The sequence below is a fragment of the Dipodomys merriami genome, unplaced genomic scaffold (assembly GCF_024711535.1).
Source record: "Dipodomys merriami isolate MVZ:Mamm:240054 unplaced genomic scaffold, mDipMer1.0.p SCAF_176, whole genome shotgun sequence".
In the NCBI taxonomy this organism is placed as follows: Eukaryota; Metazoa; Chordata; class Mammalia; order Rodentia; family Heteromyidae; genus Dipodomys; species Dipodomys merriami.
Window position 1 is genome coordinate 1,301,908 of NW_027203115.1, and position 9,675 is coordinate 1,311,582.

Consider the following 9,675-nt stretch of genomic DNA (forward strand, 5'->3'; position numbering starts at 1 on the left):
TTGCTACACAGGTGTTCCACTAGTTGATACAGGCCCCCAGCCTATTCTTAATGTTGAATTTTTAACATCCAAAATTACTTTAAGACACAAATAACAAAATTTCTCATTTATAAGCAATATATGCGTGTGTGTATGTGTGTGTGTATGTGTATACACATACACACACACATACTTCATTCTGTTTAGTTTACGCATTTTGCAATCCAGGTCTGCATGGACTTTAAAAAAGATTAAGGTGTTATAAAGAGCTCAGGTGAATAGTTTTAAAGTCTTCTCAGGCCAGAATATTTTTCTCAAAATTTCATGCTTGTTCTTTACCCTTAGTCCATGGCATTTCCAGATCTTCTTTCTGTCTGTATGGATTTACCTATTCTGGACATTTCATATACATGAAATTAAACAGTATGTGGCCTTTTATATGCCTGACTTCTTTTACTTAGAATAATGCATTATCTGTTCATCTATGTTACCAAATGTATCAATATTTTGTTCCATTTATGGCTGAATAATATTCCACTGTACGGGTACTTGATCACATATTTTTCTCTCTAGCCATCAGTGGATGGACGTTTGGGTTGTTTTCACTGTTTGGAAAAGTACCAAAGGCTATGGACATTTGTGTGCAATTTTTCAAAATGTGACTACCTATCTTCAATATTCTTGGGTCTGTATATTCTCAAGTATTATCAATCAAATGTGTAACCTATCTTTATTCTTGGGTCTGTATATTCTCAAGTATTATCGATCAAATGGGTAACCATGCCTTGCTTCTCAGGCACCAGTGATTGTTCATTAATCAAGCATCCAGTCTGGCACCAATGATTGTTCATTAATCAAGCATCCAGTCTGCTCTGAAAACGCTTCAGATCTGGCCCCTCCTAAGCAGACAGGAAGAAATGGAAGGGAATTTACAGAGTGCTTTTTGTACCTACAGTGGTCTTTGAGATTTCCCAGAGGAGCCTTGGGAAATCACACTGCGATTTTTGTCTCTCATCATAGAAAACTTGATGCTAGCACCCACTGGCTTTGTTTGAGGTGCTCCTGTTGTGAGAGCTTTGTGAGAAGAATGGTCAGATCCGAAAAAACCCTCCGCCCTCATTTCCTAAAGGCTGTTGGGGCATTCAGTGTTTTAGAAATGGTAGGGGACATGCCTGGCGGTTTCTCAAGATCCTTCTTCTGTCCATGCTAGTTTTCACTCTAAATAGACATGCGGATAGAGAAATTTACTCTTCCTTCCTAATGTTATTGGTTATGGTAATAAATGAACAACAGTCTGTGCCTGCAGGGAGCTATTAGTTTACTTTGATGTCTGTCTGAAGGCGCTGCTCTATGGCATAACCAGCAGCTTGTGTCCACCATGAAAAAGGACCTGGAGACTCCAGCTCAATGATGGTGCCAGGAGTCTCACACTGTCTGCACTTTAAAGAGCAGGCTTGTGCACACAGGCTGATCTCCGACCAGCCCAGTGAATAGAGTCAGGATTTCTGGGATCCTTTTTAATCCATAAGTAGACTGCTTCCCTGAGCAGATTGAACCCAGGAGCCAATAATAAATAAATAAGTAAATAAGTAAATAAATGTATGTTGGGACAGCACATAGTGATGTGTAGAGGTCTGGCGGTGGGGGGGAGGTGGGGGAAACATTGTAATGACTTGTTTATTGTAAACGCTGTTTTCATGTTCACTTTTGAACTTCCCTTAGGAAAGCCTTTGCTTTTCCTCTGGCTGTCTGTAAGGGCACTAAGCCAGCAGACTCCACTTTTATAAATGGAAATCAAGCATTTGAAAGCAGTGTTGGAATTACACATGTGTGTGTGTGTGTGTGTGTGTGTGTGTCTGTGTGTGTGTGTGTCTGTGTGTCTGTGTGTGTCTGTGTGTGTGTTGGGGGTATTTCACTATGATTTTCTAGCTTGGCCTTGATGGTTAATGGTGTTCACCATCTTCTATGTGCTTTCTGCTCATGGATCCTCTTGAGAGTGTCAGGAGGTTAAGACTTTTTCATTTAATTTTCTCTTGAAGTAGTTGTACAAAGGGGTTGCAGCTTAGCAGTTAAGTGCGGCACATCTTACTCAGTAGCATCACCCGTGCCGTGGTGTAGGAGGTCAGGACGTGGAGGACCGGTCTCAGCTGCCCCAGGCTCCCTGCTCTACAGATGGGAATGTGAGCTCCCAAGGGGAATGTCTGGCTGGGTTCTGGCAGCAGATGGGGGCCTCTGAATGGAAACAAGGGCAGATGGGGGGGACCGAGCGCACTGAGCCAGCACCCCAATCTCCTCAGTGTAGATGTGTGGAGGTCAGCTCCCCAGTATCCCTTTGGGGTGTCTTTCAGGTTCAGAGCAGGTTCATATGTGGGAAACCTGGGCTCCAGCATGGTGATATTAAGAGGTGGGGTCCAACAGCAATGGTACTCACTAGACACTGTGTTGAAAATGAACAGTGCAATTTGTGGATGGGAATGGGAGTGGGAAAACTAGGAGAGAGCGAAGGGGCAGGGGGAGACATTGTCCAAAAAGAAATGGAATACAACTGTAATTCCTCTGTACATCACCTTTATAATAAAAAAAAATTAAAAAAAGAGGTGGGAGCCAATGCTATAATTAGGTCCTGGGGCAGCGGCCTCCGAAGGGATTAGTGCTGGTCTTTGAGAGTGGGTCAGAAAGCGAGGCCACTAGACACATGGGCCCTTGGGCATGCTACCATTTCCCTTTTCTTCCTTTCTCTGCCATGTTGTGACACAGCTAGAAGGCCCTTGCCAGAACCTGGCACTCTGCAGCCAGAATGATGAGCCAAGCCTACCTTTTTACTTGATATAGTAAGGACTTTATAAAGTCAAGTAGATATTTTGTTATAGTCACAGGAAATGAACTCATAAAAGGAGAGACCTGCCGGGCACCTGTGGCTCACACCTCTAACCATAGCTATTCAGGAGGCTGAGATCTGAGGATTGTGGTTCGAAGCCAGCCTAGGCAGAATAGTCTGTGAAACTCTTACCTCCAGTTAACTGCCAGAAAACTGGAGGTGGTGCTGTGGCTCAAGTGGTAGAGTGCTCATCTTGAGCTGAAGAGTTCAGAGACAAACACGCAGGCCCAGAGTTCAAGCCCCACAACCACCAAATAAAAAGAGACTCTGTGGGCACTTTGATTCTTATGGAGTAGCAAGAGCCCAGTAGGACTTCTGAACTTGGAAAGCCATGAGTTCTGGGGCAGACACAGAATGTGTCTGTAGAGCCAAGTATCTTCTTTCCTAGAGCTCAAAAGTAGGAGGAGCTGCCCTTTTCCAGCTTAGAAGCCAGCCATGGATTTCTCACACCAGTTCATTCTGGTTCTGGCCTTTCCTGCATTAGATTCAAACTCTCATTTCCCTATATGTACTGGGACCATGGGCAAAACATACACCAGAGCCAAAGCGCCATGTAGAAAGCTTGTGTTGGGGAATGGGATGGAGTGTGAGGGGCGAGGGGGCTGTGGGCTGCGGTATGGCCATGGGGGACCTCACTGAGAAAGTGACATTGGACCCAAGACTGGGAGTCATGAGGGGGAACCATGCTGTAATCCAGGAAAAGAAGGTAAGCAAAGTCCAAATCCCTCGGTAGGCCTGCAGGGCCTTTCATGAGCTGGTTGCATCCAGTCCTTGAGCAGGGCTCTTGCTCGCTCTCCTTTGTGCTGGTCCTGAGACTTGAACTCAGGCAGGTACTGTCCTTGAGCTTTTTTTTGCCCAATGTTGTTGACCACTAGAGTCACCAGCTCCACTTCCAGGGGTTTTTTTTGTTTATTTTTTTATTTTTGGTGGTAAATTGGAGATAATGAGTCTCATGGACTTTCCTGATGGGCTGGCTTTAAACTATGATCCTCAGATCTTAAGCCTTCTGAGTAGCTTGGATTACAGAGTGTGTGCCACAGGCTCCAGCGCGGCTGTCTTCCCTCTGAATTTCTGTTCTACCTAGAGACTTGCAGTGCTAGGGCTGAACCAGGTTATATCTACTAGAACAGCAACCACTGGGAGAGAGCGAGGGAAGGGGTGACATTGTCTAAAAGGAAATGTACCCTTTACCTGACTTATCTAACTGTAACCGCTCTGTACATCACCTTTATGGTAACAATAACAAATTTAAAGAAAAAAAAATCACCAGTGGTTTTATTCTAACCTGAAAGATTGCCCCATTTCAGCTCAGATAACACCCATCCTGTTAGGCCAATGGTCATTCTTGCATCTACCCACTGCTCAAAAGACATAGTCTTCAGAGAGGACACCCTTTGGAATGTCTTGAAAAGTTCCTTCCCACCCCAGTCCTTACAGATCTCAGCATTGCCTGATGTCTTTGGCCACACGGATTTCTGGTTTCTCTCCATCTCCCTGGCCTCACCCTCATTTGTTTTCAGAGCGCTAGTGATGTGAAGGTCCGAAGATCCTTTACCGGACTTCTACTGCTTTCCTGTGTGATCTCATATTCCCATAACTCTGTGCACAAACGTTCTACAAATTCCTATCTCTAGCCCAACACTCCCAGAAGTCAAAATCAGTACATTTCGTACCAATTCATATCTTTCTGCCTGAATGTGCTAGACATCTTCCAGTTCCCTTCCTCATTGCTTTGCTTGCTGTCTTGAGGCTGGCCTAGGGGGCTTCATCAGTAGAAGGCTCCTGGCCCCTGATTACTGGCTGGGCTTAGGCAGTGTAGATCCTGGAAAGGAGAAGATGGGCAGGAAGTGGGGGAAAGGAGTTACTCAGTAAGCCTTAATCTGGGGCTGGCTGTCTGTCTGCTTAAACCAAATATGTGGCATGGTTTGAACACTCTCCCTTGAATCCCGGTTGTCTCTTCTCAGTCCCTGGGCCTGAGGCGGTAACAGCAGCCCCGCTGTCTCACATGAGTTCCTTATATTTTACCGACATGTTTGTAAGAGACTTTTATGGACTAATCCTTGTGAGTGACAAGTTTTGAAGGTGCCATCTGTTTTCTGTGGGAACCTGAATTAGTAATTGACCCTGGAGATGGCCCTAGCAAAACAGAGCCTGGATATTCTGGGATTTGGTCAATCCATTATTCAAGAAAAGGCAGAAGGGGGGAAAAAAAAAGAAACATAGATTCTTGGTAGCAGATGGAGAACATAAGAAATCTTTCGGGAATTACTAGTGGTGGTGACAATGATAGGAAGGTAGAAAATAAAGCACTGAGATTTCACATGGTTGGGGCCTGTGGTTTCTATGGCAACAAAAGGAGATTGAAAGATATTTGAGTCACCTGGATTCTTCTTAGGGCCCTAGAGAACACACACATGAAGAGAAAGATTTCAAACCACAGATGTACAATTCGGAGCAGCAGGGCCCCGAAGGGCCCTATGGTGGCAGTGCAAATATGGCCACGAACAAAGCCTGGGTTGAAACGCACAGAGCTGTGTGTTCACAGAGGCAAATCTCCACTAAGGAAAGATTTCCCATGAGAGAGAGTAGGCCCTGGAAACTGGAATAAGAACATTTGAGCAGATGTAGATAAGCCAAAGGCTTATCCTAACCTTCACCTCCCCGTTTTTATTCCCAGAGGGAGCCCTTTCCCTATCTCCCATTCCATGGGTGGGGGACCAGCTCCCCTCTTGTCCAGCTTTGAAATGGCGGCATGAAGATCATATGTCAGCCCTGGCTACTCACTGTACCATCTATGGTTCCTCCACGCCACATTCACACCTTGGGAAATAGTTCTCCAGACTCAAGCAGTTCTGATGCAAATGTGCCACCTGCTTCCTGCTCATATCTCAACAGAGATATGAAAACCCCAGCTCCTCACCAGCCTTCCCTGTTCACTGACTGTCACTCAGTTGCTCCAGCCAACAGCTTTGCGTTCTTATTCCCTGCTTTCTCCTATATCCCATATTTGATCTCTAGCAGGGTGTTTTTGTTTCAATCTTAGATCCAGAATCTAGTATTAAATGTAACCTCCATCAACACTTCTTGGGGCCCTACTTCTGGGTTTTTTTGTGTGGTTAATTGGAAATAAGAGTCTCACAGACTTTCCTGCCCTTGGAACTGCGACTCTCAAATCCCGTACCTCCTCAGTAGCTAGGATTACAGGTATGAGCCACCAGCATCTGGCCAAAGCCCTTTATATTGTGGCCCCCAAGGAAGTGCAGGACTTGACCCTGCCGATTTCTCCAACTTCAAGTACTGTCATCACTCTTTCTGCCTTCTGTACCAGCTCCCTGTCCCCATGATCTTCTTTCCTGAGCATGCTAAGAACTCTTGTACTTTAGGGCCTTTGCACTTGCCACTCTCTCTGTGTGACTGTCTGCAGATTGTAGCAGGGTTATCTTTTACTTCATTCAGGTTTGTACTTGAAGCCTCCTTTCAGAGAATCTCCCTCTTGCTGCAACTTTCTCCTGTTTATTTTTTCTTCAGGGCACTGAGGGCTTCTTTTCAGTGTGTGTGTGTGTGTGTGTGTGTGTGTGTGTGTGTGTGTGTGTGTGTGTGTGTGTGTGTGTGTGTGTGTGTGTGTGTGTGTGTGTGTGTGTGTGTGTGTGTGTGTGTGTGTGTGTGTGTGTGTGTGTGTGTGTGTGTGTCTTACCTATCTTGCCCTTATACCTTTCTAGAGCTTCATGAATGCAGTATGTGTTGTTGAATGAACTCCATGGAACAAGTAAATAGCTGGAGTCTAGCCTAGACATGGGGGTTCCCAGAGGAAGGGATGATTCCCTTGTTAACAATTCAGAGAGGGATTATTGGTCCCTGGGGCACACCAAAGGAGGGCCTCCTGTGGGGTCACATGATCCTGAGTGACCAGGGTCATTGCTTCTCAGTGCTAGCAGACCTGACCCCCAACCATCCATATCTTTGCCTTCTTACTACCCACCCTCCCCTGTGACACAGGATAGAAAGTATTTGCCAGGAAAATATACAAAAAAAGAATGGGCAGTGGGTCTGAGCCCTCTAAAGTTCTTCCCAGTGTTTCAGCCAGTAGATGGAGCAGCAGCTTCTAGGAAACAGTCCCACATAGCCTTGGGTTCCAGAGGATGTAACGAACTCCATCCTATAACTGCGGCTCTGAGCAGAGTCCTCATTAGTACTCACTGAGCAGAGTTCAAGCCCCTGGGCTCCGTTCTCACTCCTAATAGTGCTTCTGTTGCCCTCTGTTAGATGTTAGGACAGCTAATGGAGTTGCCTGGAGGGACTCAAGCCATTAGAGAGATGCTTTTGTCCCTTTTCTGTTGCTATAATTGAATGCTGGATGATTTATTAAAAAAAATCCCCAAACAGAGGTTTATTTAACTCATGGTTCTGAAGTCTAGGAAGTCCAGGGACAGGGCATAGTCTCTGTGAGGGCCTTATTGCTGCACCAGAGCATGGCAGAGGATAGTATATAGCTAGTCAGAGCAAGCGTGCTAGCTCCCCTCTCTCAAGTCATGGGGCTTGAACTCTGGGCCTGGGCGCTGTCCCTCAGCTCTTCAGCTCAAGGTGAGCACTCTACCACTTGAGCAACAGTGCCACTTCTGGTTTTCTAGTGGTTTATTGGAGCTAGGGGTCTCACAGTCTTTCCTGCCCGGGCTGGCTTTGAACTGTGATCCTCAGATCTCAACCTCCTGAGTAGCTAGGATTATAGGCATGAGCCACTGGTGCCCGGCCCCTCTCTCATTCTTATACATGGGGGCCCTACCCTATGACTCCATCAAATCCTAATTACCTCCCGAAGACTCAACCTCAAAATGCTATTAGCATAACTTTAGATATTATGTTTCTAATATACATAAATACAAGGGATCTAGCAAAGGACTTAACCTCTTCCCTTTTCATGGTATTGGGGATCCAATCCAGGATCTCATATATGATAAATAAGTTTTCCATCACTGACCTACCTCCCTGGCCCCAAAGGTAACCTCTTAACAGGTGTCAGAGAATCAGTGTGACAGTGCTGGACCATTCCTGGATTGGGTCTGATGGACTACAACTCCCTTCCAAACTCCAGAATTATATAGATTTGTGCTTGACTTTCAATAAACATTTAAATGGGCATTATGTAAATACAGAATGCTCCCAGAAGAAACCAGCTTTAGGGTTGAAAGCTCTCCTCTGGGTATTGTTGCTGTGGTATTGTTTGCATTCACCATTGGGATTGGAGCTTCCCTTTCAAGTGGGAAATGGTGGGATCCTGGCCTCTCCTGGGAGTGGGGCTGGGGTGGGATTTCCTCTGATGGCTTATACTTGCCTTCTAGAGTGTTTTGTGAATCAGGCAGCAACAAAGGTTGGGCATTCATGGGGCAGAAAGACACTTCAATCAATCCAATGCTATGGGAAGTGGTGCTGTGGCTCAAGTGGTAGAGCGCTCACCTTGAGCTGAAGCACTGAGGGGCAGCGCCCAGGCCCAGAGTTCAAACCTCACAGCTGATGACAACAAAAAAACCAGAATGATCATTCCAATGCTATCCTTATTCACTTGGTATGGTCGTCTGAATAGGGAGAGAGCCACACAACCAGTGATGATGGCACCATGAAGGCCCGTGGGATCGCCCTCCTCTCTCCCTTTGTCCCTACTGGATAAGTACCTATGTACAGAGTTCACCAAAGGAGCTCCTTTATAAGAAGACTGTATCTTCTTGAGAGAATGAATTTTCCTCGACTATAGGTGAAGAAAGGGCTCCAGCAAATGCCACACAACTAGATAGAAAGGACTCAGCTCTTCCCCATTGTATTAGATCTCAGGCTATGGCGACCAGTTCACCTATCTTATCCATGGGGCAGAGAGTGGAGGGTTTGACCTAAGGCTCTGAGTAGTGGGTGCTAGAGGACACAGAGTTTGGCTGCTGCTCCTCATCTAGGAAGACCCTGGGTGAAGACAAGGGAAGCTAGGCGGCTGTCATGGTTCCATCGACTGCTCATTCTCTCTCCCTACTTCTCTCTTTCTCTTTCCTCCCTCTTTTCTTCCTTCTTTGGCTTTTGGTTTCCCGCCTGTATTTTCCTCTGTAAATTTCCTCCAGTGTTATCTGATTGGCTCCCTTTCCCAAGATTGTAGTTTCTGCTCTTCCCAGCATCCAGAGTCAAGCATCTGCAGTACGACCTGTAGTCTTAAAGCCCTATTTCCATCCAGCTTCAGAACCACACCCCATGCAGCCCAGGTCTCGGCCGCAAATCCCAGGAGAGTCTGGCAGGTTCAGCTGGGATCAGGTGTCCACTCTTGCACATTCAGCTGTGGGCAGGCAGACAGAGGTCAGCTGGATCATTAGGCTATCCCTAAGGAGCTGGGTGAAGTTCTCTCAGACACAGGTATGGCTGAGAAAGAAATGAGGATTCTATGATTCAGATGGCCAGCATTCTTGATGCTCTGTCGTCTTTGGTGAGTTCCTAGATATCAACTCAAGGGACATTTCCACAGACAACTTGGGAGTCAAAACCAACCCACACCTAAGGCCCAGGCCTGTCACTTCGTTGTTACAGAACCTTGATCAAGTTCCTTAATGCCACTGAGCTTCAGTTTATTCATTTGAAAATGGTATCCATATCAGAGGATTATTGTGGCATTAAACATATCTTTAGGCAATCAATTCATAAACATTTAAAAAAATCAATTATCTCTATTCTAGGCTCTCAAACAGCTCTGTGAACCCACAGGACAAGCTGGCGGTATAGCATAGGGCATCTGAAAAGATGTTGCTGCATAGTTTGCACTTTGAGCAGGAAAAAGTAAGCACATAGTGATC